The sequence below is a fragment of the Rousettus aegyptiacus genome, unplaced genomic scaffold (assembly GCF_014176215.1).
Source record: "Rousettus aegyptiacus isolate mRouAeg1 unplaced genomic scaffold, mRouAeg1.p scaffold_m13_p_2, whole genome shotgun sequence".
NCBI classification, from domain to species: Eukaryota; Metazoa; Chordata; class Mammalia; order Chiroptera; family Pteropodidae; genus Rousettus; species Rousettus aegyptiacus.
This window is the reverse complement of record NW_023416295.1, coordinates 92,584,394-92,609,736: the sequence shown is the minus strand read 5'-3', so window position 1 is coordinate 92,609,736 and position 25,343 is coordinate 92,584,394. Positions and strand designations below refer to the sequence as shown.

The following is a 25,343-nucleotide window of genomic DNA, read 5'->3' as shown; positions in this document are numbered from 1 at the left end:
AAAACGTGAAAAGACAACTCACAGAACGGGAGATTTCTGCAAATCATATTATCTGATAAGAGACGTATTTCTAAAGAATATGTAGCTAAGCACATTTTCCTTCCCAAAGGAGGCTAGGACAAAGTCAGGGCCGTCTGGGCCCTGGCCCGACCTGAGGGTCATACTATATTGTGACAGTGAGGAAGGGGCATGAGCCCCTCCACCCTCATCCCCCAGCATGAAGTGGCAGGTAAAGGCTGTGGGTATCTATCTGCCTGTGGGTGGAAGAGAGACCAATGCGCCTGGCTTAGAAAGAGTTGATCACTGGTCTCTTTAAAAGACAAGTCCCCTGAGATCCTCCTCCTGACAGTTCAATCATCACAACAGAAAAGACTCGCCAAAAAAAAGGTTTATGTCCTGGAAATCCTTGCTCCCTTCAGGCCATGGATTCTGTGAATAGCTGAAACAATAGGCTCAGGGCAAAGAATGACTTTCCTGTTACTTTGGCTCCCAAGGCGAACACAGACAAGGACAGCAGTAGAGATGTGTGACTAAGACTAGCTTTACTGAGCAGCTGCCTCACCCTGAGCATGGCCTCTACAGTGCTCAGAAGAGTACTCTGCATGGTTGCTATGAGGCAATATACATAAGAGCCTACAGAGCCTAACACACAGGAGGTACTCAATAAATGGGAATTATTAGTATTGTTGCTATTTCTTTTCATCCTTTATGTATGACTAAATATACTGTCACCCAATTTGATCACCTACTTCATTTATGAGAGCTCGGTGGAAATTAATGTTTTGATTGTTTCATAGCAACAATAAAAATAACAATAGTAGCTAACATTTCATGTGTGCTTACTGTGTGATGAGCACTATTTTGTATACTGTTCTTTGAACTTCACCCAAGAATTCATTTAAACCTCATAATAATCCCATGAGATAGGTATTATTATCTACATTTTATAAATAACACAGAAATTTAGTAATGTACTCAAGGTCACATAGTTTTAAGTGGCAGAAGATGTAAGCAAACCCAGGCAGTCTGACTTTAGGGTCCCCATACTTAAACATATCATATCCATCTTCAAAGTATGAAGACCTGTACCCACCATGAATAACGCAGGGAAAGAAGCCAAAGTGCACAGGTTTCAAAAACATTCCAAGAGTGACCAACTTATTTGGAAGAACTGTCAGTCTCAAGTCAACTTGTGTTCATAAAACCATATGGAATGGTTCTGAGTTCTGCAGAAGAGAAAGGCCTGAGCAATCCAAAATGCCACTTGATCACTGGCAACTCCATCCAAAATGAGAATATAGGACCATGCTTTGTTTCAAAATTACACCTGCTAAAAAGTCATCCAAGCATTTTGATGCCCCAGGAATAACAACATTTACTGAACAAGTCTGGGAATTTAACTGTCCTATACTTTACTTGATTCGCTTCCTATTTAATAAATTCCCAAAACCTTCTTGCATTTGTTAAGAAATTCTCATCTTCTCCACACTTTAGGTTCCGCTCACATTTTTTCCCCTATGCTCCATCACCCACCCCCAGCCCCCAGCTACATGGTTTATATCCACTTGTTCAGATTACATGCAAAGAAAAAACACCAACATGTTCATTGACCCCCAACTTAGAAATGGTAATACCGGATTAAACAAGTTAAAAGGGATGCAAAAGAAGTGAGACTCTGAAATAACACACTTGCAAGTATTTGCAAGTATGTCCCCCAAAAGTGAAGCCAGCATTCCTACCTAGCAGTGGGAGTGTTATCTTGGGCAAGAAACAACCTCTGCTGCACACCTCCTGAGCTTGCTATCTCCTCTGTTGGAAATGGTACTATTACAGACGCGTAAGGTGGCTCCATACAGAACATTATCATGGAAGTAAAATGTCTTACTTCTTTTTAGTCTTGTCTGAACAATAGTGAAAGAGGGTTGACTGCTAAAATATTTTGTGGGGATCAGCACTGGAGATAGTTTAAGTTTTTCATTCTGATAACTTATCTACGTAACCCAAAGCACTTCTTGTTATTAAGTTCCATGCCTTAGAGCTGAAAATCTCATTAGATAACACAAGGGAACTGAAATTACAATGGGAAATGATACTGTTCCATTTTCCTGGCTTGTGCTTAAATACTATCTCAACACTTATGTCCAACTATTCTCAGAAGTCTTGCCCCCAATCAATGTATTCAGTAGTCATCAGCTTATAGTTGTTTTCACCAGAGACATGGTGAAAGAGTCTATAAAGAGTCTATACACCTTAATCTCTACTTTCACAGGATTTCAAGTTTCTAAAAGCTAAAACAAAGTCACTAATATAAGAGGTTCTGCATATTATAAGTTATGAGACTGGTTATAGACTATTCAACTCTAGAGACTTGTTAAATATAACAGAAACTTCTGAACGCTTAGAAATATGCCATATAAATCTGAGTTTACTAAAGAACTGAGGGCAAATCTGACTCAACAAAATCAAAAGCTTTTATGCTTCAAAGCATAAAATACACTTGAAAAGACATCATAGAATGTGATAAAAGATTTGCAAATCACATATCTGATAAGGAACTTATATCCAAAACATGCAAAGAATTCTTATAACTCAATAATAAAAATCGAATGCATAATTGAGCAAGGTATTTGATTAGGTATTCCTCCAAATAATTTTTTTTAAGATTCAAAAGGCAAGTTTATTAGAAAAGGGATAACATTCCACAGAATGTGGTCTCCTCTCAGAGGCAGAGAGTGAGAGGGACAGTGCAAGAGATAGAGAGACAGAGTAAAGGGACTCTGAGGGGCTTAGAGGGACAGAGACAATAGAGATGACAGTGATAGAGACAGAGAAAAGGCACCAAGAGAGACCTTCCAAAGAATGTTTACAAATGGCCAGTAAGCACATGAAAAGATGCTCAACATTATTAACCAGTAGGGAAATACAAATCAAAACCACAATGAGATACCATGTCACATCCATTAGGATAGCTATAATAAGTGTTGCTGAGTATGTGGAGAAATTGGAACCCTCAGACATTGCTGATGGGACTGTAAAATGGTGCAGCTGCTATGGAAAATAGTTTGGCAGCTCCTCAATATGTCAAACATGAAGTTACTATATGACCCAGCAACTTCACTCCTAGGTATGTATATACATAAGTGAAATGAAAACATATATACATACTAAAACTTGTATATGAATGTTTATAGCAACATTATTCAAAATAGTCCAAGGGGAATATCCCTCAACCATTAAATGGAAATGTAGTATATCCATAAAATGGAATATTATTTGTCCATAAGTAAGAAGTTCTGGTACATGCTACAAAAATGAACTTTAAAATATTGTGCTAAATGAAAGAAACCAGTCACAAAATATCACACATTGTATGAGACAGAAAGTTGATTCGTGGTTATCTAAGGCTGGGGGGAGAGGGACTGGAGAGACGTAAAGAGTTACTGCTATGGTGCAGCATTTCTTTTTTGGATGACAAAAATGTTCTAAAATTGATTATGGTGATGACTGTATAATTCTGTGAATACACTAAAAACCAGTGAATCTTACACATTAAATGAATGAACTGTGTGTCATGTGCATTATACAATAAAGCTGTTAAAAAAAAAAAAACTAAGAGCAGTAACCTTGTGTTATGTGTCATTGTATTCTCATAAGTAACACAGGGCCTGGCACACAGTAGGTATTCAAACAATGCCAGTAAAATAAGAAAATAAAACTGATGAGTCTTTTTACCAAATATTTCATTAGAAGAATGCACCCGCTGAATTCAGTGACTTCTATGAGATAGCCCTAGCTTAGAGACAGGAGCCCCTCTTCAGTACCTTCTCCCAGCCCAGCTCACCTCCTAAATGTTAGGGTGATATCCTTTGTCTAAGGTGTCTTCTAAGCCTGGATTCTGGGATGCTTTTCTGGTGGATATAAAAAACCAAAAAATATTTCTGAAAGCACATGAGTTCCTGGTCGGGTGCCATGGAGGCCAGGAGGGAAGCACAGGATGTAGTCTCTTCAGCAGTCTGGTTAGAGGCAGAATTAACACTCATGAAATAATCAGAGACTTCAGGACAGTAGATGATGGGCGTGAATCAGGAATTAAAGACAGTAAGGGCCTTTGGTCAAAAGTGGGATACTCTTCTGGGGTGCCTCAAGTAAATTACTGCAAACTACTATCCTGCCTGTCCATATGGCTTTCCTCAACCCACAATCAGAATTAATTACTTCCTCTACAGCATTTTGTTCAAAGCAGTGTTATTTACAACTCACTGTACATGTCTCTGACTCTCTTACCATGAAATACAGTCTTAGAAGGCAAGGGCATAGTTAACAACTTGTCTCCTTGAAAATTATTAGCACAAAGTCCTGTACACAGTAAACAGAAAATTCATATTTTTCCAATTTAAATGTTTACTACATAAAAAATATTAACACCACTTTTCTGAAGCCACATCTAGCCGGCCAAATGGAAAGCTGCCTTTAGGTATCTGTGGCAAATGAATGGCCACCTTGCCTAAAAGCAGAATGCTTAGATTGTTAACACGACCTTCACATGACCTACAGCAAACACCTACAAAAACTGATTCATGTCCAGATTTCTTTCCAGAACTCCCACCTCCTTGCCTCTTATCACCATGTTCTAGTAGCAGGAACTGCTTGTTTGGTCCTTACACCTGCTCTACCCACATGCAGAGGCTGCTCCCTCGGCCCCAGACCCTGCCTACTCCCCATTCACCAGCAGTCCGTGCTGAATTTCAGTACCTGAGGCCTTCCCAGACTCTTACTTCAGCCCAGATTGAGTACTTTGTTACACACTTTCATTGGACCCTCACAGGTCTTTCCTCTGTATCTCTGTGATTACTTACCAATCTTTCCCACTAAACTGAGAACCCTATAAAGACACAGTGTTTATTTTACTCTTTATGGTGGTTTGTTGGCAAATATTCTCCAAAAATATGTTCATATGTTTATGCGTACATACATTTACTATAAATTTTACTGATATAAAAAATACACAGCATATGTAGAAATAATATATAACACAGTAATAAAATCTACAGTTATAGATAGTAATATATAACAATGTATGTAGCAATAAAATATATGATACTCTTTACTGTAAATTCCATAGAGCCGACTAATTCTCACAGAATGCTGTCACAGATTTTTGTCTCACTCATCTCTGTGGCCAATCTATAGATTAAATTAATAAATAAATGAATGTTGGTTGATATTTTCATTAACTTTCAGGACTAAAACAAAAGAAGATGTATATTAAACATGATCTGAGCAACTTCTTTGCTGAATTGGCCTCTCATTTTCAAATATGAAAAGAATATTTCCTCAATTGGGTGCTATTCATAATGTAATGGCTACAAGACATAAAACATTTTAAGTTTACACTGCAAATGTTAACATTTTCTCCATCACTTTCCTAGACAATGAATGAAACAATAAACGAAGCAATGATTTAGGGTGTTTGTTGGTTTCTGTGGTATAAATACTCCTACCCAGGCCAATTTCAAGCTACTAACTTGACGTCTCTGAACAAAGACACAGAGCTGGGTAGGGATGTGCCATCATTCACTGTTATGTAGTATTTCTACCATGTGGATACAAGAGACGTAAGAGCACAGTCAATACTAAAATAATGAGGAAATGATACGATTTGAGTATTTATTATCCTTATTTTTAATGTAATTTATGTAATTATAAATTGTTGAATTTCTAATTACGGCTGTATTTAAAAACAAACTTGTAAAATTCCAGAAAATTTAACCACAAGGTATGAGCAGACTCTGGCAGGCCATGGTTCACTACTATATCCCCAGTGTTTAGTAGTTAAAAGGTGGTCAATGCATATTTGTGGAAATAAAGTATAATCCTGTAGTGACTTCACTCCTAAGAGTCTAGTACTCCAGAGGCAATCAAGGCTTTCCTGTAATAATATTTTCCTACACCTGGGAATTTTGAAAACAAGAGAGAATAGCACAATCTTCTATATAATACATTATCTTTAAAAGGGGGCAGGGTCTTTTAATACTCAATATAAGCTCAAATGTAAGACATCTTCTTTGATAAATTCTCCCTGAGGTATTTCTTCATAAAAATACTTAGGCACTGGTAAGTTAACTTTAAATCCTTCAACAGTCTGATTAGGTTTAGCGCCCTGGGTGGCATTATTCACAGAGCACCCCTTAAAGCTGTGAGTTCTGGTTCCTGCTCTGGGGAAAAAAAGCCCAGTCAGTCACTTCCGACCCCACAGGTCACCAGCCTGGTACGAAGAACGCCTGGGGGCTCACTTACTGCTCCTTAGGTCTCTTCAGGCTCAGTTGGGTCCTCTTTCTTAATTCTATTTCTATTGCTATTGCTTTTGCTACCCTCTCTTTAAACTTCTCCCTCTAGTCTTCACCTCTCCTTGGTTCCCTATAGATTCCCCCTCCCAAGGCTGGTTTTGGTCCTTGGTTTCTCATCATCTTCCCCATTTAATACCACCTGTCTTCGTCACTAATGACCCCTAGATCTACATCTCTACTCACTATCTTCATGACAAAGCATAAAGTACTTTCCCCAGTTATCTGCAACTGCAGTGACCTTTAGATCACACTGCATCTCTGCACCTTTGAAAATACAAGCATGTCCCAGCTGCTCCCTTAAGAATGAAGGGGACCTTTATCCTCACAGACTGTAATATGAATAAAGGAGGGGAGTGACGTTTCATTTCCCCAAGCATAAAATAAAGCTGATTTTGCCTTTTCAGATTATGCATGCTGCTCTCCTCCCCAGAAAGCAGTGGTTTCTAACAGCATGTGAGACCTCCCTCCCCCTCATCCTAGCCTTCACCCCATTCCAAGCAGTATGTACCCAAGACTCCACTAAACATCTCCTAGGGCTCTATCCCTTTTTCCAGTTTCTAGTCACCAATTTGTCATCACCCTCCAATGGAAATTATTCCAAATTATCTGCCCACAGGCCCTGCCAGCCTCCAGCCCATCTTCCCAGAGTATTTTTCATATTGTACCACTGCCTTATTTAAGACCCTAAGGCTCCCTATCAAAATCTAAGAGAACAGATTTCCTGTTCTTAGGAATAAACACTTAAGTATTTAGGGGTCAATGGGCACAATGTCTCTACTTCATACAGAGAAAAGGAAAAAAATATGAAAAAGCAAATGGGGCAAAATAAAAACAACTGGTGGTTCTGGGCAAAGGGTAAACAGGAGTTCCTTGTACTATTCTTGCACTTTTCTGAAATTATATCGAAATAAAGTTACAAAAAAAAATCTACACTCTTCATCTTAGCATCAAAGTTTGACAATAAATAGCTTCATCTCATTAACCACCCCAGTCACGCTGGCTGGTAATGGTCACACCTCTATCTAACATCTTTTTTTTGTCCCTCTCTCTACACCTCGACTCAGGATTTCCCCTGTTCCTTCCCACCAACCCGCTTCCTTCACTGACTCACTTCTTCCAGCATTGCCGAGGAAGAAAAAGAACTAACATTTACCATCTGCTACCAGCAAGGCCAACATCATGCTTTATACTTACTGCATATTATTTCATCTAATTCTGCTAATAACTCTAATGCAGAAGGTGTTAGCCCAAGATCTGAGGATATTAAGATGTTAGCCAGAACAGGCAAGTAAGAGATAAATCAAAATAAAGAAGTCAACAATGGAAAAGCCAGAATAAAAGAATCAGAAATTAGCACTGAATCCTATGGGATTTTGCTATAAAAGTGAATGTAAATGTTAAAACCCTGACAAGGTAAAAATAATTACAATTTGGCAGTATTAGGAGGGGAGTTGGAAACAAACTATGAATGTATACTAGAAAGACAAAATATCTTGTCTAAAAGTGAAACAGTTAATCATGCTATGCAAAATAAGCCAGACAGAAAAAGTTGAAAATCACATGATATCATTTATATGTGGGATATAAACCTAAAAGCAGCAAACAAACAGGACAGAGACTCATGGACATGGACTACAGACTAGTGGTTACCAGAAGGAAGAGGAGATGGGGGGGGTAGATGGGGTAAAAGGGGTCAAATACGTAGTGACAGAAAGAAATCTAACTGTGGGAGGTGAACACACAGTGAGTGTAAATATATACATGTCTTCCTGTTAAAATGTACAGCTGGAATTTACTGGATTTTGTTAACCAGTGTCACCATAAAAAATTAATTGATTGACTGATTAAATTAAAAGTCATTTAAAAACACTCAAATTTATTAAATTTTCTTTTGTTTTTAATAACTAATAAAAGACACTGGTCCAAATCACACAGCCACTAAGTGCGGAGCTGGAATGGGAACCCAGGCCAGCCTCTGCTGTCCACAGCTGACTCATACCTTATTGCTTCCCTTTCTAGACCACTTCACCTACAGCCTATTTACTGGCTCAACACATACTTACTGCCTGCTTTGTGTCAGGCCCTGTTCTAAATGCTAGGGACACATTAGAGAACAAACAGATAAAGCCCTCCAACCTCACAAATCTTCTATTTTAGTTGTAGGAAAGACAATAAAAGTTGTAGTTATCAAACACATATACAGTGCTTATTCCACGTCAGGTGTTACGTCAAGCATTTTATAAATATTAATCCATTTAGTCTTCATAAGAATCGTGAGTTAGGTATCATTCTTACAAATGAACAAACCGAGGCTAAAAGGGTTAAGTAATTAAAGTCCCATAAGTAGTACAATGGTGAAGCCAATGCATAAACCCAGGCAGTTTGGCTCCAGAGCCTAAGCTACTATGCCTCTCAACAAACATAAGGAAAGCATGCTGGAGAGTACTCAATACTCCGGAAAAAAGGAAAATATAAAGCAGGATAAAAAGAACTGGGAGTACCATGGGGAAGGGGACACATTGAAATTTTACACTGGGTGACATGAGCAGCTTTCATGGAGAAAAAAAAAAGGCAGGGGTTAAGGAAATTAACTATGTTATATCTAAGGGAAGTGTTTCAGGAAGGGGGAACAGTCTGTGCAAAGGACCTGAAGCAGGGGCATGCCCGGAGTGACTGAAGAACAGAGAAGCTCAAGCAGAGGGAGTGAGGGGAATAGTAAGCACCGCATTTCTGAGCAGCAGAATGCACATGCATGATTTGTACCCAATTCTTTGTATCTCCCTGGTGTTCACTAGCTATTGATCTTGACTCCCAAAGTGAACTGTGAACTCTAAGAATAGAGCCTGTGACTTCTACTCTCTGTACACCTCTGGTACTTTGAAGCCGATGTTTACTGAATCTATCTGCCTTTGCTTTGTGGATTCCATGAACCACAAGGTCCAAGAAAATGAGCAGATCCTGTCTGGGAAGCTTCTAACACCTCTGCCCACCAGTCCTCCTACACTAGTGGTAAACAATGACCTCTATCTGTGCTAAGGGCATTCCTATGAAAAAATCAGTATGTTTTGGTACTTATTTTGTTGCCAAGCACACCTGCAAATTTTATACTCAAATTTTGTCTCCAGTATATCCCTTAAAACTGGTTGACAGCCAACATCCCTCTACTTTACAAATGGCAAAACTGTGACATAAAACAATTACGTGATTCCCTGAGCTCACCGCACAGCAGCAGCTAAAACAAAGTTATCTCATCTAGACTGGGAGATCAGGAAATGCAGAATCCCTGGCATCTTTATCCTCCTTTGTGGTCCACCTACCCCCTCCCATGCCTGAACAGGGCCTTACAGACCTAAGACACTGAGAATTTTTGACTCTTAGACTTCAGGTGTCCTAGATCAGTGGTCCTCAACCTTTCTGAGACCAGGAACAATGCTCCTATGAGAATCTAACGCTTGATGATCTGAAGTAAAGCTGAGGCGGTGATGCTAGCTAGCGCTGGGGAGCGGCTGCAAATACAGATGAAGCTTTGCTTGCTCGCCTGCTGTGTGGCCCAGGGTTGGGGACCCCTAGATCACAAGAACAGGCTCGTGGGTGGTCAGGAACAATCCAAACAGTATATGGTCCCAATCACATCTACACAGGCTTAAGGAAAAGACCAAGAGCATTTAGTTACATCACGGAGAACTTAGCTGAATGCGGTGAGTCACCTGTTTATATGGAGAGCCTTTCCTTTAAACCTTCTCATCATGTCCAGAATTTCCAGACCCTTTTCCTCATAGTTCTCACAGAACTAAAGAAGCTCTCGCTACTCATAAAGAATTACAGAATGTGCACTGGACCCTGCCCTTTTCAGTCTTTTAAAGTAGCAAAAAGAAAATCTTTATGTTCTAAGTCAGAAATGGTAGGATACCTTTTCCTCCCATCTTATTTCCAAAATAAATTAAATTAATTTTATTTTATTTTCCAGATCAAGCCTGGAAAAAAATCCATCCTAGAAGAATCATTTCCATAGACTGAGATGTGGTGAAGAGTAAAGCTAAAAAAGAAAGAATGTTGTTTATAACTAAAACTGAGACCTTGGGTGCTATGGCTGCTATTCTGTTTAGGAGATTAACTTTCTCATGAAGGCAGCAGGGAATGGCAGAAGCTATGTGAAGTAAAACACAGTCCCTGCCCTCTGGGATGCTCATGATAACAAATGACACTTCAGCCCTGGGACTGCTTCTCCTTCTGGACAATTGCTGGTCCTGCCACACCCTCAATGAGCAGCCCCAGTATGGAGAATCACTGCTGCTGGGAATGTGGGTTCCCACCTGTATCTACAACTCTTGTTAAAGGGAACAGTAGCATCATTATTGACATATGGCAGGTAATAGCTATTGAGGGGTGCTATGTTCAAAACAATTAGATAACAGCATTATATCAATGTTAAGTTTCCTTGATTTTGATCACTGTACTGTAGTTATAGAAGAAAATATGTTATAGTTATAGAAGAAAAATGTCTTCAACTTTCAAATGGGTCAGAAAAAAATGCACATTATATATACATATACACACACACATATATATACACACACACATACACACACACATATGGGTAGAGGAAGAATGATAAAGCAAACAGGGCAAAATGTAAACAATTAATAAAATCTAATTAATAAATGAAGAAAACAGATACAAGGAGCTCCCAATACTGCTCTTACAACCTCCCTGCAAATTTGAAATTTTATCAAAATAAAGAATTATCTAAAAATGAACTTTACCTATGCCCAACAAACAAATGGACATGTGTCCCAGTTACTGCAGGAGCCAGCTCCTGCCTAAAGCACCTGGCGACCAAGGCAGCAAAGGAAGCTGGCACAGTGACATGGGGAGAAAACTGAAACAATTAGCCATGCTGAAAGAGTCTGGGAGCACCTAAGACATCAGCTATTTTCTCTAAAATCAAGTCACATTCTCTGGGTTTTTCTCCAAAATCAAATCATATTCTTGGAACACGGAAAACAAGACCAGTTTTACCAAAAGGCTGGGAAGGCATGAAACTTGAAACTTCAGTGTTATCTGGGGCTCTTTCCTCCCATTATCTCCTCTATCTAATCAGTGTTCTCTTTCCAAAATGTCTCTGGCACCAGGCCTCCTCCTCTCTACTTCCACCACTAACATTCTGTTCCAGGTGCTTGTCACGTCACACCTGAACATCACCAGTTGCTCAGGGATGGGCAAACCAGAAGCTGTGGGCCAAATTCAACCTGCGAAGAAAAATGGCTTTTACATTTTTACAGTCAAAGGTGGGGTGGGGGAGGGGGGAATCAAAAGACTATTTAGTGACATGTGAGAATTATATGAAATTCAAATTTGGGGGCCATAAATAAAAGCTTTATTGGCACATAGATATACCCATTCATTTACCAATCATCTGTGGCTGCTTTCATACCATAATAGCCCAGCTAGATAGGTTCGTCAGAGAACTATATGGCCCATTGAAACATAATGTATTAAGTTTCTGGCCCTTTACAGCGAAGTTTGCTGACTCCTCCCATACCTGCTCTTGCTTGACTCTTATTTCTCCTGCCTCCACCAGATTAATCAACATAAAATGCTACTTTTGTGCCATTGCTCAGCGTTCAAATACCTCTGATGAACTCCCTGTTGCCTATAAACTTTGCACTCTACCCTAGCATCCAACAGATGAAGTGAATAAACTTGCTTCTAGCAAGAAAAGCCCATAAGGCCATGCCTCTTGTTCACACTCACACTGTTCGCTGCCTGTCAGAAAACTTTCTGGCCTTGAACTGCTAAGCTCACCACTAACTTACCTTTCCTGGTTCCTTCCACAGCACCCTATACTTACCTTCCTCACAGCTCTTACCACACTATACTGAAATCATCTATTTGTGTCTGTCTCCCCAGCTACAGTAAGATTACAGAGGGCAAGGAACACATCTTGCTCATCTCTCAACAGAAAGAATATGGCACAGCAGTCCATAAACCCTGAACTCAACTCCTATCCAGCCAGGCTGGCCTCCTCACTGCCCCTGAATGCATTGTGCTCACTCTCAGCCCTACGCTTTGCTAACACCAATACCCCTTCATCTCATCTAAATCATCCTACCAATGACCTGGGACACGGTCTACACAGTCCCACGACACCCAGTGTGGACTAGGGTTCAAATCCCAGGCTCTTCTTAGTCCTGTGCTATGTGCCGTCAGACAAGATGTGTACGCCTCTGGGTCATCAGTAAAGCGGGATGATACAGCATCACCCAACTTGCAGGGTTGATGGTTAATGTAAACATCTAAACCAGTGCTTAGCATATAATAAATTCTCAAAACACTGGAGTCACCTGTCTGTGCCATTTTGGCACTTCACTGCTTTTCTTCTCCCCTTAACCAACAGTTCTGTACATTCTAAACAAACTACTCTAGGAAGTCTAAAGAGTTGCTAATAAGTAAAATTATGCAGAGCCAGGGATGAGACAGAGAGTAATGAGATAGAAAGCAGGAGCTGGGGGTGGGAGCCGTTTCAGGGTACTTTTTTTTTTTTAATTTTCTTCGTTTCGAGTATACAGTACATTGGTTAGACACTTACATAGTTTATAAAACCATCCCCCTGAATGATCTTTCTCTCCTCTGGCTTTCCTCCTAGCCATTACATTAATGCTGACTACATTCTCTATCAGGGCACTCTTAATAAGCATGGACCCACACATGCTCCCTGGAGACTGTTCCCAGATGAAAAGAAACCAAAGTCTCAGGATTGCACTCTAAGTTGCATAGGCTTAGGCCAATAATAGTACTTCCTGACAACCACTGTGTGCTTATCAAGTGACTGACAGAATTTAAAATGCTTATAACCACACAGAGTAATAGGCAGGATTGCTATGCCATTGCACAACTAAAGAAACGGAGGACGGAGGAGGTTAAAGAACACACCAAGGTCACACCTTAGTTAATGGTACAGTCTAGTTCCAGAGTTCATGCTCTTAACTACTACACATTTCGGGTTTTTTAATCTAATGTAGCTCCATTTACCAGGTAAGTGAGCTCAGATAAATCTTCTAACCTCACTGAGCCTCATGTTTCCCAACCTAAGTGGGCATCATTTACTTAATTTCTTAAGATTGTTGTAATAATTAAAGGACATCCTGTCATAAAGTGTATTTATGAAACAGACTCCTGATAAAATTAGTTCCCTTCTCACCTTTCCTATACTTCAATATAAGTGAGGATTTTAGCCAAATTCCTTGACCTTCTTTACTGTCAGGTAATAATGTGCACTCCACTATGGGATTTCCTGCCTATTGCTTGCCTATGCCCAAGCATTTGGGCCTCATAAAAGCCTGCAAAAAATAGCCTGGACATGAGCATGAAAGGAAAGCAAGTGCATATGGAGCTCAGTGAGACAGCACAGAAGGCGATGGTCCAGACAACTCCTGGTGTGCAATGAATACTGCATGAGCACAGGCTGGCTGCCAGGCACTGCCAGGATGTGCCCTGACCGACAGTCATGACAGCACCTGGTTCTGTCTGCTGCACCAACAAGCCTAAAAATCAGGCCTGGAAGCCTGTAAAGGCAGAGTCCAGTAACATCTGTGGCTCCTGGTAACGTGTGGTGGGGGACAGATAGGGCAAGGCAGGTAAAAGTGACACGTAGTCATTCCTACCAATGGTGGAAGATTAGACAGCCTGAAAAAGTTGCATATAGAAAAATGAAAATTCCTAGAGAAGGAATTTTGTTGCAAAATTCCTTTACTGTTAAGAATTAAATTTAAAATCAATAAGTACAGACATACACTATTATATTCTGGAAGTCCACATTTCACATCAAGTTCGCTTAAAACAATGAATACCTTTAAGCTGATGAACCTTTCTCTGGAGTGAAAGTCATGGACAGAAAGAACTTTTCATGAGCAGCATGTAAAAGGTCCTAAATATTATTATCAGACTGAGTCAATTCAATTAATATAGCAGGGAGTAAAATCAGAAGACACTTAACTTATTTCCAGGAGATACAAGTAATTTCTATTTGAATGAACCTAATCAAAGTGATCCCAAGGTCTTATAAGAGATTAAAATACAAACAAAAACTATCTCACCAAATATATCTAGCAATAAGAATCCCACTAGGCCTTTTCCCACAATACATCAGCTTCCAAATAAAGCACATGACAAAGATACTTAAAGAAGATAGAAGAGTGGGAGGGCTGGCAGATACCACTACAAGACTACCACCAGGTTCCAAGGTCCCTGCAGGCACAGTACATTGTGTTTCTAGCGTGAGAAAAGAGCCTTGGAGGTGACATGGTCACATCTAATTCCCAAAGCATCAATTAAGTACCTCCATGCCCAGGATTGCTCCCAGTCCTGCTGAAACACCTGGGAAAGGGCATACCCCTGCAGCAGGCTTCTCTGGTGAGGGCTGGCAGTCCACTAGAGCACCTGTACCTCCAGGTAAGCAGTGGCTGCAAAACAGTCTGCTAATCTCAACAGATCTGCAGTGGTAGTGGACCCAAAGGCAGCCTACGGGAAGGGGAGGTGGCCCTAGCCTTTCTCCAACAGAGGTGCAGGGTTGGTCCTCCCTCTGAGAGGAGCTGCAAAGCCATCCCGTCTGCAAAAACACAAACATTCCATAAACAATAGCCACGGGGGTAGGTAAATTCTAGGAATTCTTGACCTTGTGTTTTCAAAATTAGCAAAACCAAATCAGGAAAAAATATTTTGCCAGTGAGTATAAATTTCTGACCACTCCATGTTCAGGGCTCCCTGACCAATTAAGTTACTTATCACACCACAATTTTCTGCATTTGGATCTGCCTCCCCTAGAAATGTGGTGACCTCTCATAGGCAGACATTGTCTTATTATCTGACCCTTGCCTTATATAGAGTAGTTGCTCTGTAAACGTGCTGAAGCAAAGTCCCAGTTTGTGACCTAAAGCTCTTATGTTCTAGAACCTCTTTGTTCTCTGGCTCCCTGAGAATGGTGGAGGCCCATGGCTTCCGTGTGCCCATCTTGCCCACTAAGGCTGGGCACACAGTGTACTGTTCATCCTGGGGGCTGGTTCAAGTTGCCATCTCACCAATTTTCTTCCCCTGCCTCATACTTTTTCTTCCCCATTTCTTCTTCTTCTTCCTTTTGCTCCTTCTGCATTTCAATTTTTAGCAAGGTGGTTAAACACACAGGACTTGGAGTCATTCAGCTTCTGCAACGTACTAGGTTTATAGACCTGATAAGTTACTCTCAGGAATAGTCCTATTGTAAAATAGAAGGGATAGTATCTACCTGAAGACTAGAAATGATGTATACATACAAAGCACTTGGCACAGTGTCTGGCCCACAGTAACACTCAGTGACAACTATTACTACAGAATTGTCCCTAAGATCCACTTATATAAAGGTGCTTAAAATGCTAAAGCCCGGTTGATTTTTTTTCCCCCCACCTCTGCAAGTCTGGTTTTGAGACAAGCCTATCTGTTTTGGGAACAAATTGACCTATGTCTATATCACTAATTAAAATATTTTCCCTTTTCCTTTTTCACAGGGAAATAAATGATGCTGACTAGTCATGACAAAACTGGGTAAAAGGTTCAGTTCCAAGTAGTGGTTAGAATCGCAGACTAGCTTAGTTTAAAAAACTAAATACATTAAGTAAAAGTCATCCACAAAGTAGCCGAGCTACGGCAATTACAGAATGGGCTCAGTCAGGTACGAGGTCTTGGGAACCAGAAACTCATGGCAAGCAAAAAGGTAGAGGAGGGAAGGGGAAGGGTTTCCCTGCCTCTTCTGGGAGCAGAAGTATAATAAACACTCTTTGCAGACCCCATAGCCCAGCCTGTAGGTCCCTGAAGACCTTTACACTGTCCTAAGTACTCCTGCTGGGAACCCCCCCTGGGCCTGTGCTCTGTTAAAAGTTTCAGAATTACTTCCTGACTCCGCCCCAAAGGAATATGCCAGTTAACCTAAGTGCATCTCTCCTATAGCATTTCAGATAGATAACTCAAAAATGGAGAGAGAGAGGTGACCCATAGGATGGAGCTAATCCTGATAGGAGTAAGTCTACCCACATCAGCTGCTCCTAACTGGTCCATGAGAGTACAACTCCAGACCCAAATGCCAGAGTCTACACCACTTCTGACTTGCAACTGTAGGCAAGTCACTTGGTTCTCTGTGCCTCAGCTTCCTCATACATAAAACAGGGATCATAATAGTATTTATCCTCTAAGGCTGAGTGAGGACTGAATGAGTTTGTACACACAAACACCCAGAACAAAGCCTGGCATACAGTTAGTGGTCTCTAAATGTCTGCTGCTGTGATCACTGTTAACATCATTATCATGATGATGCTACTTTCACCACTTCTTTTCCTTTTCCACTCACAAACCCAACATTTCCCATTCATAACAAGGCAACACTGGTGGTGGAGGCAGGTGAAGTGGGCAAGACAAAGAGTGTTAGTAGGGACCTTCTAAGTCAGCTCTCTGTAGGCTGGAGACAGTCTGCACTAAAGGTTTTTTGTTGTAACCCAGGGGCTAAAGGTGTTGGAAGTAGGTTCTGCTTACTCTCCATCTTTTCTCTGGATTGCCTGGCTCCTCCTCTCCAAGCTTCAACACTGACATTGGGAAGGCCTCCCCAACACGTGCCTCCTCTATACTGAAATCGACAACAGAAAAGAGGCAGGGCAGGAGGACAAGATTAGGACCAACCAAAGTTTCACTTTGCCTTTTACACAGTTATTACTTATTTTAAGGCAGTAAGGAAAAGTCAATAAAAGCTACTAGTTAACTGACCATCCTGTTCCTCTCCTTGCTGAGTTAACCAGACTAGATCCTTCACTAGAGACACAATTAAATAGATCTCTGTAAACTTATCTAATGCATGTACAGACTCCTTTCCTTGCTTTCATTCACACACCAACACATGCTTGCTCGTTCCTTCTGAGACAGACAGAGAATAGGCACTGCAGAGGGATGCAAGGAACTTACTACTTGGCAGATACTCCCGCTCTTCCTCACCATCTTTCACCAAGGTACAAACCAACAGTCCTATTTCTTCGCCATTGTTTAATGTGATTATCATCACTCTTCTTTTCTGAGTTGTGGAAACTTTCTTTTCCTCTGTGAAACTCTGACTTGCCAATGACAAAAAGTCAATGAATTGCAGGGCCTGTAGCAATAGTTTCCATGTCCTCCCTTCCCAGTTTCTTGATAATGATGACTATAAGCCTTTATATCTAAAGATATCTAAAGATATCTAAAGCCCACACCAAGAAAACTAAGTCATGTATAGCTGAGCTGCACGGGGCAAGGGTGCTGGTTCTGTTCAATGGTGTATACCAAGCAACTCAGCGCCTGACACCCTCCACCATCCCACCCAACTGCACAGTGTCTGAGCTGAATTCTAAAAACTAGAGGTGATGGGGGGGCGGGGGGGAGAAGGCTCCTGGAGGAAAGGGAATATCCACAAAGAGTTTAGATAAGTTTCCAAACTATATCCCTGCCATTCCCACAATTTTGTGTATGCTGAAGACCAAAAAGAAATCAGATTTCCAACCCTGCCACCTAAAGTAGAAACTGAAAACCTTACTTGCTACACAGATTTTAGCACAAGTGCTGTGTCTACAGGTTTACAATTTCAACCCACAGCTTAAGTTAAAAACCCTGGGTACTAAATATGTCCCTTGAGTTAGAATATTACAAATTTCCTCCATCTGCAAACCACTTCAATTCTTTTGCCCCTATTATATCTATCTAGTCTTACTAAGGACTTCACACTCTCCAAATATAGTTGCTTTTTCAGCTGATTATTTTTTCCAAAGTAATGACCCTCCACCTCACTAGAAGAATGCTCTGGCTCAAGAAAAGTCCAGGGTGTCAAAACTGTGCTTCAGTGAAAAATAAAGCCCAGCACAACCACAGTCCCTCACACCAGGGAGGCAGCATAGCAGTGTCAAGGACTCTGTCTGGTCCTCAGTCACCAATGAATCATGGGGTCAGGAGTACATGCTTCAGAATCAGACAGCCCAGGTTCAAGTGCCAGCCCAGTTTTCTGTCACTCCCTTGATCTGGGTCCTCACCAAACCCTAGTTTATCATACGTAAAATTGGGAAGGATAAGGAGTCCTATTTTGTATATGACTGTGAGGGATTAAGTGAGACAAGGCACATAAACCTAGCACTCTGGCTTCCACACATAAACACCCAATAAATGTTAACTATTCTTAGCTCCCTGGTCATTAGAAAAGCACAATGGTATCTTTAAATCCTTCAGGTTTCTCAAAAAAAAAAAAAAAAAAAAAAGGTTGGTTGTTTTTTTCTCTACAAAAGAAATGTAATATAAGAAGGAAAATCCAATTCAAGTCCAGTTCAGACACCAACTCACAACTTAGAGCAAGTCATACCTTCATCTACAAAATGAAAATAATGTACTGGAATAAATTTTGATGATCTCACACAAGTAAGAATCGATGAGATAAGGGGATGAAAAAGCTTTCACTTCTTCTAAAGACAAGTGTTAAGTAAATCCAGAACATGATTATTATTAAAATGTCACACCCAATAATGTGAGACATAGATAAATCAACAATGTTTCTTACATTACATTACAGCCTTTTAATCTGTTCACATGTAGCCTGCTACAAGTGGGATCAAGTAAACAGCTGCTCTTCACAAAGCCCAGGTCAGAGGCAGAACCCTTCAAACCTAAGATTCTGCCCCTGTGTGCTGGTCAGGCCTAACCCATCCCAAACTCCCTCTCAGATGTCAATGCCAGGAGAAACTAAGTAAGGCCTATGGATCTACTCAGACGTGTCAAAGCAACGACAACCAAAATCCTCACCCACAGGACTACTCAAAAGACCCAAAAAAGGGTCAATTCTGATCATTTACTCTCCTGTACAGAGTGGTGTAAGACTTCTTCTGAAGTGCTTAACATCCTTTCTGAGAAAATATAACACATGAGCCAGGGAGAAAAGCTCAATTCTTCCTTGTCTAATTTTATTTCTAAGTTCAGAGGTTTGAGTTTCATTTTTAACATATCATAAAAATTTTGGTGTGAGAGCTAGAGGCTGGAGTGGGAAGAAAACTGAGGGTGGCGAGGGATTGTGCTAATCTTCCTAACCTCAGGGAGCATGCAATCAAAACTGCATCCAATTTCATCATCCATGGGTCTCCAAAAACCATAAAGGAAAGAAAAAAAATCTACTTAACGTTTATTAAACATCTGCTACATACCCGGAACTGCATTAATTACTTTACGTACATTACTCCAAAGCTCATTTTCTCTTCCACACTCAGAAACACCATAAAACAGCCCTCACTGAATGGGAACCATCCTAGGTGGGAATAAAAAAATCACAATCTGATAATCAAGTCCTAGACATTTCAAAGGTTAGCGCTGTGAACACAAAAAAGAGTCTTGGCTGGAACCAGGTTCGAGTCCCTAAAGATTCTTTGCAAAAGGAACACCCAAACCATGCTTTCCCTATAATCCTGGAATTAACTCATACTATTCAATATACTATCAAGATTCTTTGCAAAAGGAACACCCAAACCATGCTTTCCCTATAATTCTGGAATTAACTCATACTATTCAATATACTATCAAAGAGTTAAACTTTTAAAACTCGGAGCACAAGAAGAACTCAATGTGAGGCTAAAACATCCTGAGCCAGATTTCTGACTCCAGTACATTTGACAATCAAATATGGAATTTATAATATCCTCTTAAAGGCCCTTTACAGTGTGCTCACAGGAGAAGGCAACCACAACAATGAAGTGACATCTGTGTGGCCAGGTAGTAAGAGGGCAAACCCTTCCTGTTGGCAGAACCACTTCGAAGTAAGATGTCTTTCTCACTATAAAACCCAACTCATTCTCACCCTTGGGGTACAAATAATTATCCTAAATTAACGTCTATGCAATGAACTGTCAGATGGGCCCAAATACACACTGGTGTTCTGATGTTTAAATACCATTCTCTCCATCCCATTAAAAAAGAAAAGAGTGATAAGCTTTGGGGGGGAGGGGGGGCACACACAATTCACCTCCATTCCTCTGCATTAACCCACTTCATGTAAACCATAATTAACGACTGTGTTAAACACCCACATTAAAAGAACATAAATGTGGTTTGTATTCGTGGAAACGTTTTCCCTGAATAATGACTCTGGAGAAAAATCAACCAAGATATGGGGCTAGTCCATGCCCCTTAATGGGATGTGGCCTTGCTAGAGGGGCCCAACAAACGACTGTGATGAATAGCTTACCAAGCCAGAACCTGCAAAGCTAAGGCTCTCACTACTGCTGGCTTTCTACTACCAGGTGAGCCTCTGGTCTGAGTACAAAGCTCCTTCAGGTGATTTCTAAAGTAGAAATTTCAGTGTGCCACGCAGAACTCCAGCAGCGCTATCACCTTGTAAGGCAGCTAGGGAAGGGGTGGGGGGTGATTCATAAATAAATGACGCATCCCGCGTCTTTATAAGAAAATAAAAGGTAAAAGTACTTGAGGATTCTCCCCTGGCCACCTGCCACAGAGACCGCAACAACCCACTCAGCCCACGCCAGGCTCCAGACCAAGGTTCTCCGGACGGGATCTACCCTTCTGGAGACCAGGATCCGCCCAACCACGGGCGACTGAGGTGCCCGGCCCCAGCTCAAGGGGAAGGCCTATGGCCCGGCTGCTGGCAGGACGCACTCCACCCATCTCTAAGCCTCAGGACCGCGCCCCAATGCCCCCCAGAAAATACAGTCCGAGCCACCCTGCCTCCCACTCTCACAAGGCGCTGAAGCCTTCTCTAGAACTCCGGCCGCACTGCACCTAGCATCCAACTCTTGGAGGTCAAGGACAGGGGCAAGGAGGGCCGGGACCCGCAGAGAACAGCCTGGAAGGGCCGCCAGAAGGAGGCGCCAGCCCCACGGCGAGTCTCGCGCCCTCGGGCTGCCCGGGCAAGAGGGCTCCAGCCACACGTCGGGTGACGGCGGACACAGGCTCCAAGCCACCCACCCGCGTCCGCAGAAACCCCGCGCTGGGAGCACGGGAGGACGCGGCCCCGCAAGGCGGTTGGGGCCGGTCCATGTCCCGAAGCCTGGTCCTCACCTTTGCCTCATGCTGGTGTGTCCCTCGGTGCCGGCGTCTCCTAGCCGGCCCTGGCCAAAGAAAGCCCCACTCCAGGCCTGCAGCCCCGCGCTCCCTGAAGCCCCGCAGCCTCGGCGCGCCCGCCGGAGCGTCCGGCGCGGATAACAGGAGCGGGCAGCTGAGGCAGCAGCGCCGCCACACCGGCTGGGCGGGCACATGGGAGGGCGGGGGCTGCGGCCCTAGAGGTCCAACCACAGGACCCCAGCCTCAGGGGAGACAGATCTAAGTGCGCCTCTAGAACTGCCACGTGGCTCCCAACCTCAGGGACACTGTTGCTACCTATAGGCTCCTACTAGGCCAAAATCCCATGGTTATAGGCAAAAAGTAAACAAATAATCTGTTGCCACTCCCTTCCCCCTCTCTACCTCCCCTCACGGTCTACATGGTACAATCCTCAAAGCCCGGCCTGGGCAAGAGAGGGAGGAGTTGATTGGTTGGAAATCTTGGAAGGGAACGAGGAGCCACACAAAATAGCCAATAGAAAAACACGGTGGGCATATCAAAGCCTGCCAGAAGGGGAGAAGAGAGGATGCGCTTAAAGGGGATTCATTTGTTGCTCTCAGTAGCCGCCACACAACCAAACTAGTATTTTCGTCCTGAACCTATCCAGACGGGAAAGAAAGAAATTAGGGATCCTCAGATTTTCGGCTTAGAGACCTAAAAGAAAATATGGAAAGAACTGAACCAGAGATATGTGTGTGACTCTGGGTAGGGTACTCCATCTCTCAGCCTCAGTTTCCTCATCTAACACAACGAGGATATTGAACAATGATCTCTGTGATTCTATGATCCTTTGCGTGGGATTATCAGTATTTACATATATTCTTCAATTTGGGGCATGCTCCACCATCCTAAAGAACTTTGGTTGAAACTAGATAGACTTTCTGACGCCATATCCTTTACATGGACAGTATTAACCACACCTTTTGTAAAGACAAATTAAATATTCATTCTGGGTCCTCTTCTATTAAAAAAGAGCATTCTTATTCTTCTTATATGTAAAGAGACCTCCCCCCCACACACACACTCCCCAGAATATCTCATAATTTCCACTCTTCCAAGAGTCACCTCTTCTTCCTTCTCTTCACACAACCAGACAAAGCTTTAATTAATATTCACGTGCCTGTTAAACTGTCCAGAATCCCTGCCTCTAGCAACAAATCTCACTGGTCAGTCCTCATTAGAGTTGTTAAAGTGCTCAGCTCTATCTGAAGTCTGTCCAACTTCAGCTATGTATGGCCAATTAGGCTTTCAGTCACACTGCTTATCAAATTCAAGACTTTGAAATCACCCCTTGGGGGCATAGTCTGCTCTGTTTTAAAGCTTTATACAGACAATCAGGCCTACATTTTGGCTTTCAATCTTCTTTTTTCAGAACTTTCCAACTTCCCATTACCTGGTCACCCTACGCCCACTCAAACTTCTTCCAAATTGTATCAGGTGTTTGGATGCAAATTCTAAGATCTCCACTTCCCAGACAGACAACTCATCGTAAAACTATTATTCAGAGAGATCTAGAAAGTCCAGTTCCTCCATGAAACCTCAGATTGACAAACTAGCTTACAGAACTCCCATTTGTACTCTCTGCCCCTATAACCATGATTTTCTGCCCTGATATGAAATTACTTTTGAAATCAGAAATGTCTTTGTCTTAAAAATAAGGCAGAATGCACCTACCTTTATAACCCCACAATGCAACACTATCTCCTATTTCTTAAGAACCTACCACATTCCATACAAAAGATAATGTCATACACTTATATCATGTTTTACATTTATTTTTATATGAATAATATGATTTAAACCTCAAAATAATCATGTGAGGAGGGTTAGGAACAGTTTGTTTACAGTCAAGAAAGTAAGCTTCCGCTAGTAAAGGCTGACCAAAGTTTGGCTAAAGTAACAAGGCTGGTAAATAATGAAGTCTTGTTTTCCAAGTTGTACATTTTTCCCACTAAAATCCCAGCTCCCTGAGCAACACAACCTTTTCCATGTAACAAGTAGAGAGCCATTATAGCAACGAGAGAACAAATACAAAATAACAAAAACCACAGCATGGACTCTAGAGAGTGTGGTACAACAAGTGCTTTACAGCGGGTGGAACATACTTCTGTAGAGGGAGAAGCACTGTGTATTTCTTTTCAGTGGTTTGTTGTTTATATTCTGTCAATGAGATTAGGTCTTTGACATATCTGGCAAATTCAATAGAAAAGGGCAACAAAAACTGTGCCCACTTACTAGATTGCGCGGAGATAGAATCAGCCTCATGCTCCTGAGGAAGGGATTTCTATGTGCAGCGATGCTGCCCATCAATTTAGGTAAGTATCCAACTTGCTGTTTAGTAAAATATCCTGCTCCACTGACAGTTGTAACACAGCCCTGGAATATAAACTGGGCTGATGATTTCATTCTTTTCAAACCGCCGAAATCCTCACAGGGGTGGACACACTAGCAAAACACATAGTAGGAGCCAGTAAGGTTTTAATATCAATTAAGAAGTGCGAGCATGGTAATTCTGAAGCCAATTTTTCTGAGTTGATCTTTGACTGGTCCAGTTAATTTTCACTTCCCTACCTCTCCTGTCTCCTTATCCCCAGAGAGCTCTAAACTGTCCCTGCTTATTTCGGTGCTTTATTTATGTATTCAAACATTCATTGGGCACCTACTATGAGCAAAGATCTGTCAAGTTGTTTGGGGTTATCCTGATGGATCACACACACAGCCTGTACTTACTGAGTGGATGAGAGTAATAAATATCAGATCCACTTGATGAGGAATGGATTGGCCTGAGCCCCTCAGAAGATGTGGAACAGGATTACATCCCCAGTTAAAAATACAAGCTCAAGTTGGAATGCCCTATCACCTAGAGTAGGAGAAGGAGCACTGGGTTCAGTTCTAGGAAAGGGCAAGAGTCATAGAGATGGAGGGTACCCAAAAATAACTGGACACGTACTGAACAGTAGGGAGAATAATATCAATCCATAATTTTGCTATTAGAAGAATTGTGGTGCATTCTGCCTTATTTTTAAGACAAAGAAATTTCCGATTTCAAAAGTGATACCTGTTCATTGGCACAATTTGTTTAATAGAGAAAAGTACAAAAATAAATAAAAATTACCCATTACCCTTACCAGCATATTACACTTACTATTTTAGATGTACTTTTTCCCCTGTAATTTCTTAGCGTATGTGTGTACTTATCTTTTTGTTTGTTTGTTTCTATCTTTTAAACAAAATTTGATCAAACTGCTTTACAATCTACTTTCACCATAGCAATAGACTAGGAATTGTCCCAAGTTAATATCTGTTATTCTAAAACAGGATATTAAATGGCTACACCATATAGCTATACTTTAAGCCATTTAACCAAGATGCTATTTTTAGTCATTATTTCAAATTTTTCATTATTATATGTAACTTCAAGCATTATCTATATATGTAAATCTTTACACTGTATATGTTTATAATTATTTCTTAATATTTATAGAAATAGACTTGTTTGATCAAAGGGTATGACCATTTTTGAATGTCTCATTTGTACTGCCAGATTGTCTTTCAGGAAGTGTACACCAGTCACATCCCCACCAGCAAGGTACAATGAGGCTAATTCTCTGAACCCTCACTGATCCTGGGCATTTCTCTTGTTTTGTAATCCTTGCCAATTTGACAGACGAAAATATCTTATTTTAATTATTCTAGTGTAGTGTTACCTATCAAGGCAATAAATACGTTATCTTTTCTTCTAAGTCCCCTCAAATTAAAAGACAAAATGAGTGTTTCCCTTTTCCTCCACTCAAACACTCTTCTCCCAAATCTCAAAAAATGATACAGAAATCAGAATAGAATCTGCTCAAATGGTCCATGACC

At 41.3% G+C, this 25,343-nt stretch overlaps 1 protein-coding gene across 15 annotated transcripts in view; it reads right to left on the bottom strand.

Annotated features, from left to right (window-relative positions):
- Positions 1-21,629, bottom strand: part of MICAL3 (microtubule associated monooxygenase, calponin and LIM domain containing 3) — a 187,029-nt gene extending 165,400 nt beyond the window's left edge. For 12 of the 15 annotated variants that reach the window (XM_016125587.2, XM_036237106.1, XM_036237110.1 and 9 more), the window contains exon 1: positions 21,438-21,629. The gene's annotated coding sequence lies outside the window, so the exon portion shown is untranslated. The remainder of the gene's footprint in view (positions 1-21,437) is intronic. The other 3 variants (XM_036237116.1, XM_036237117.1, XM_016125577.2) reach the window with 1 other exon arrangement.
- Positions 21,630-25,343: the final 3,714 nt, after the last annotated feature.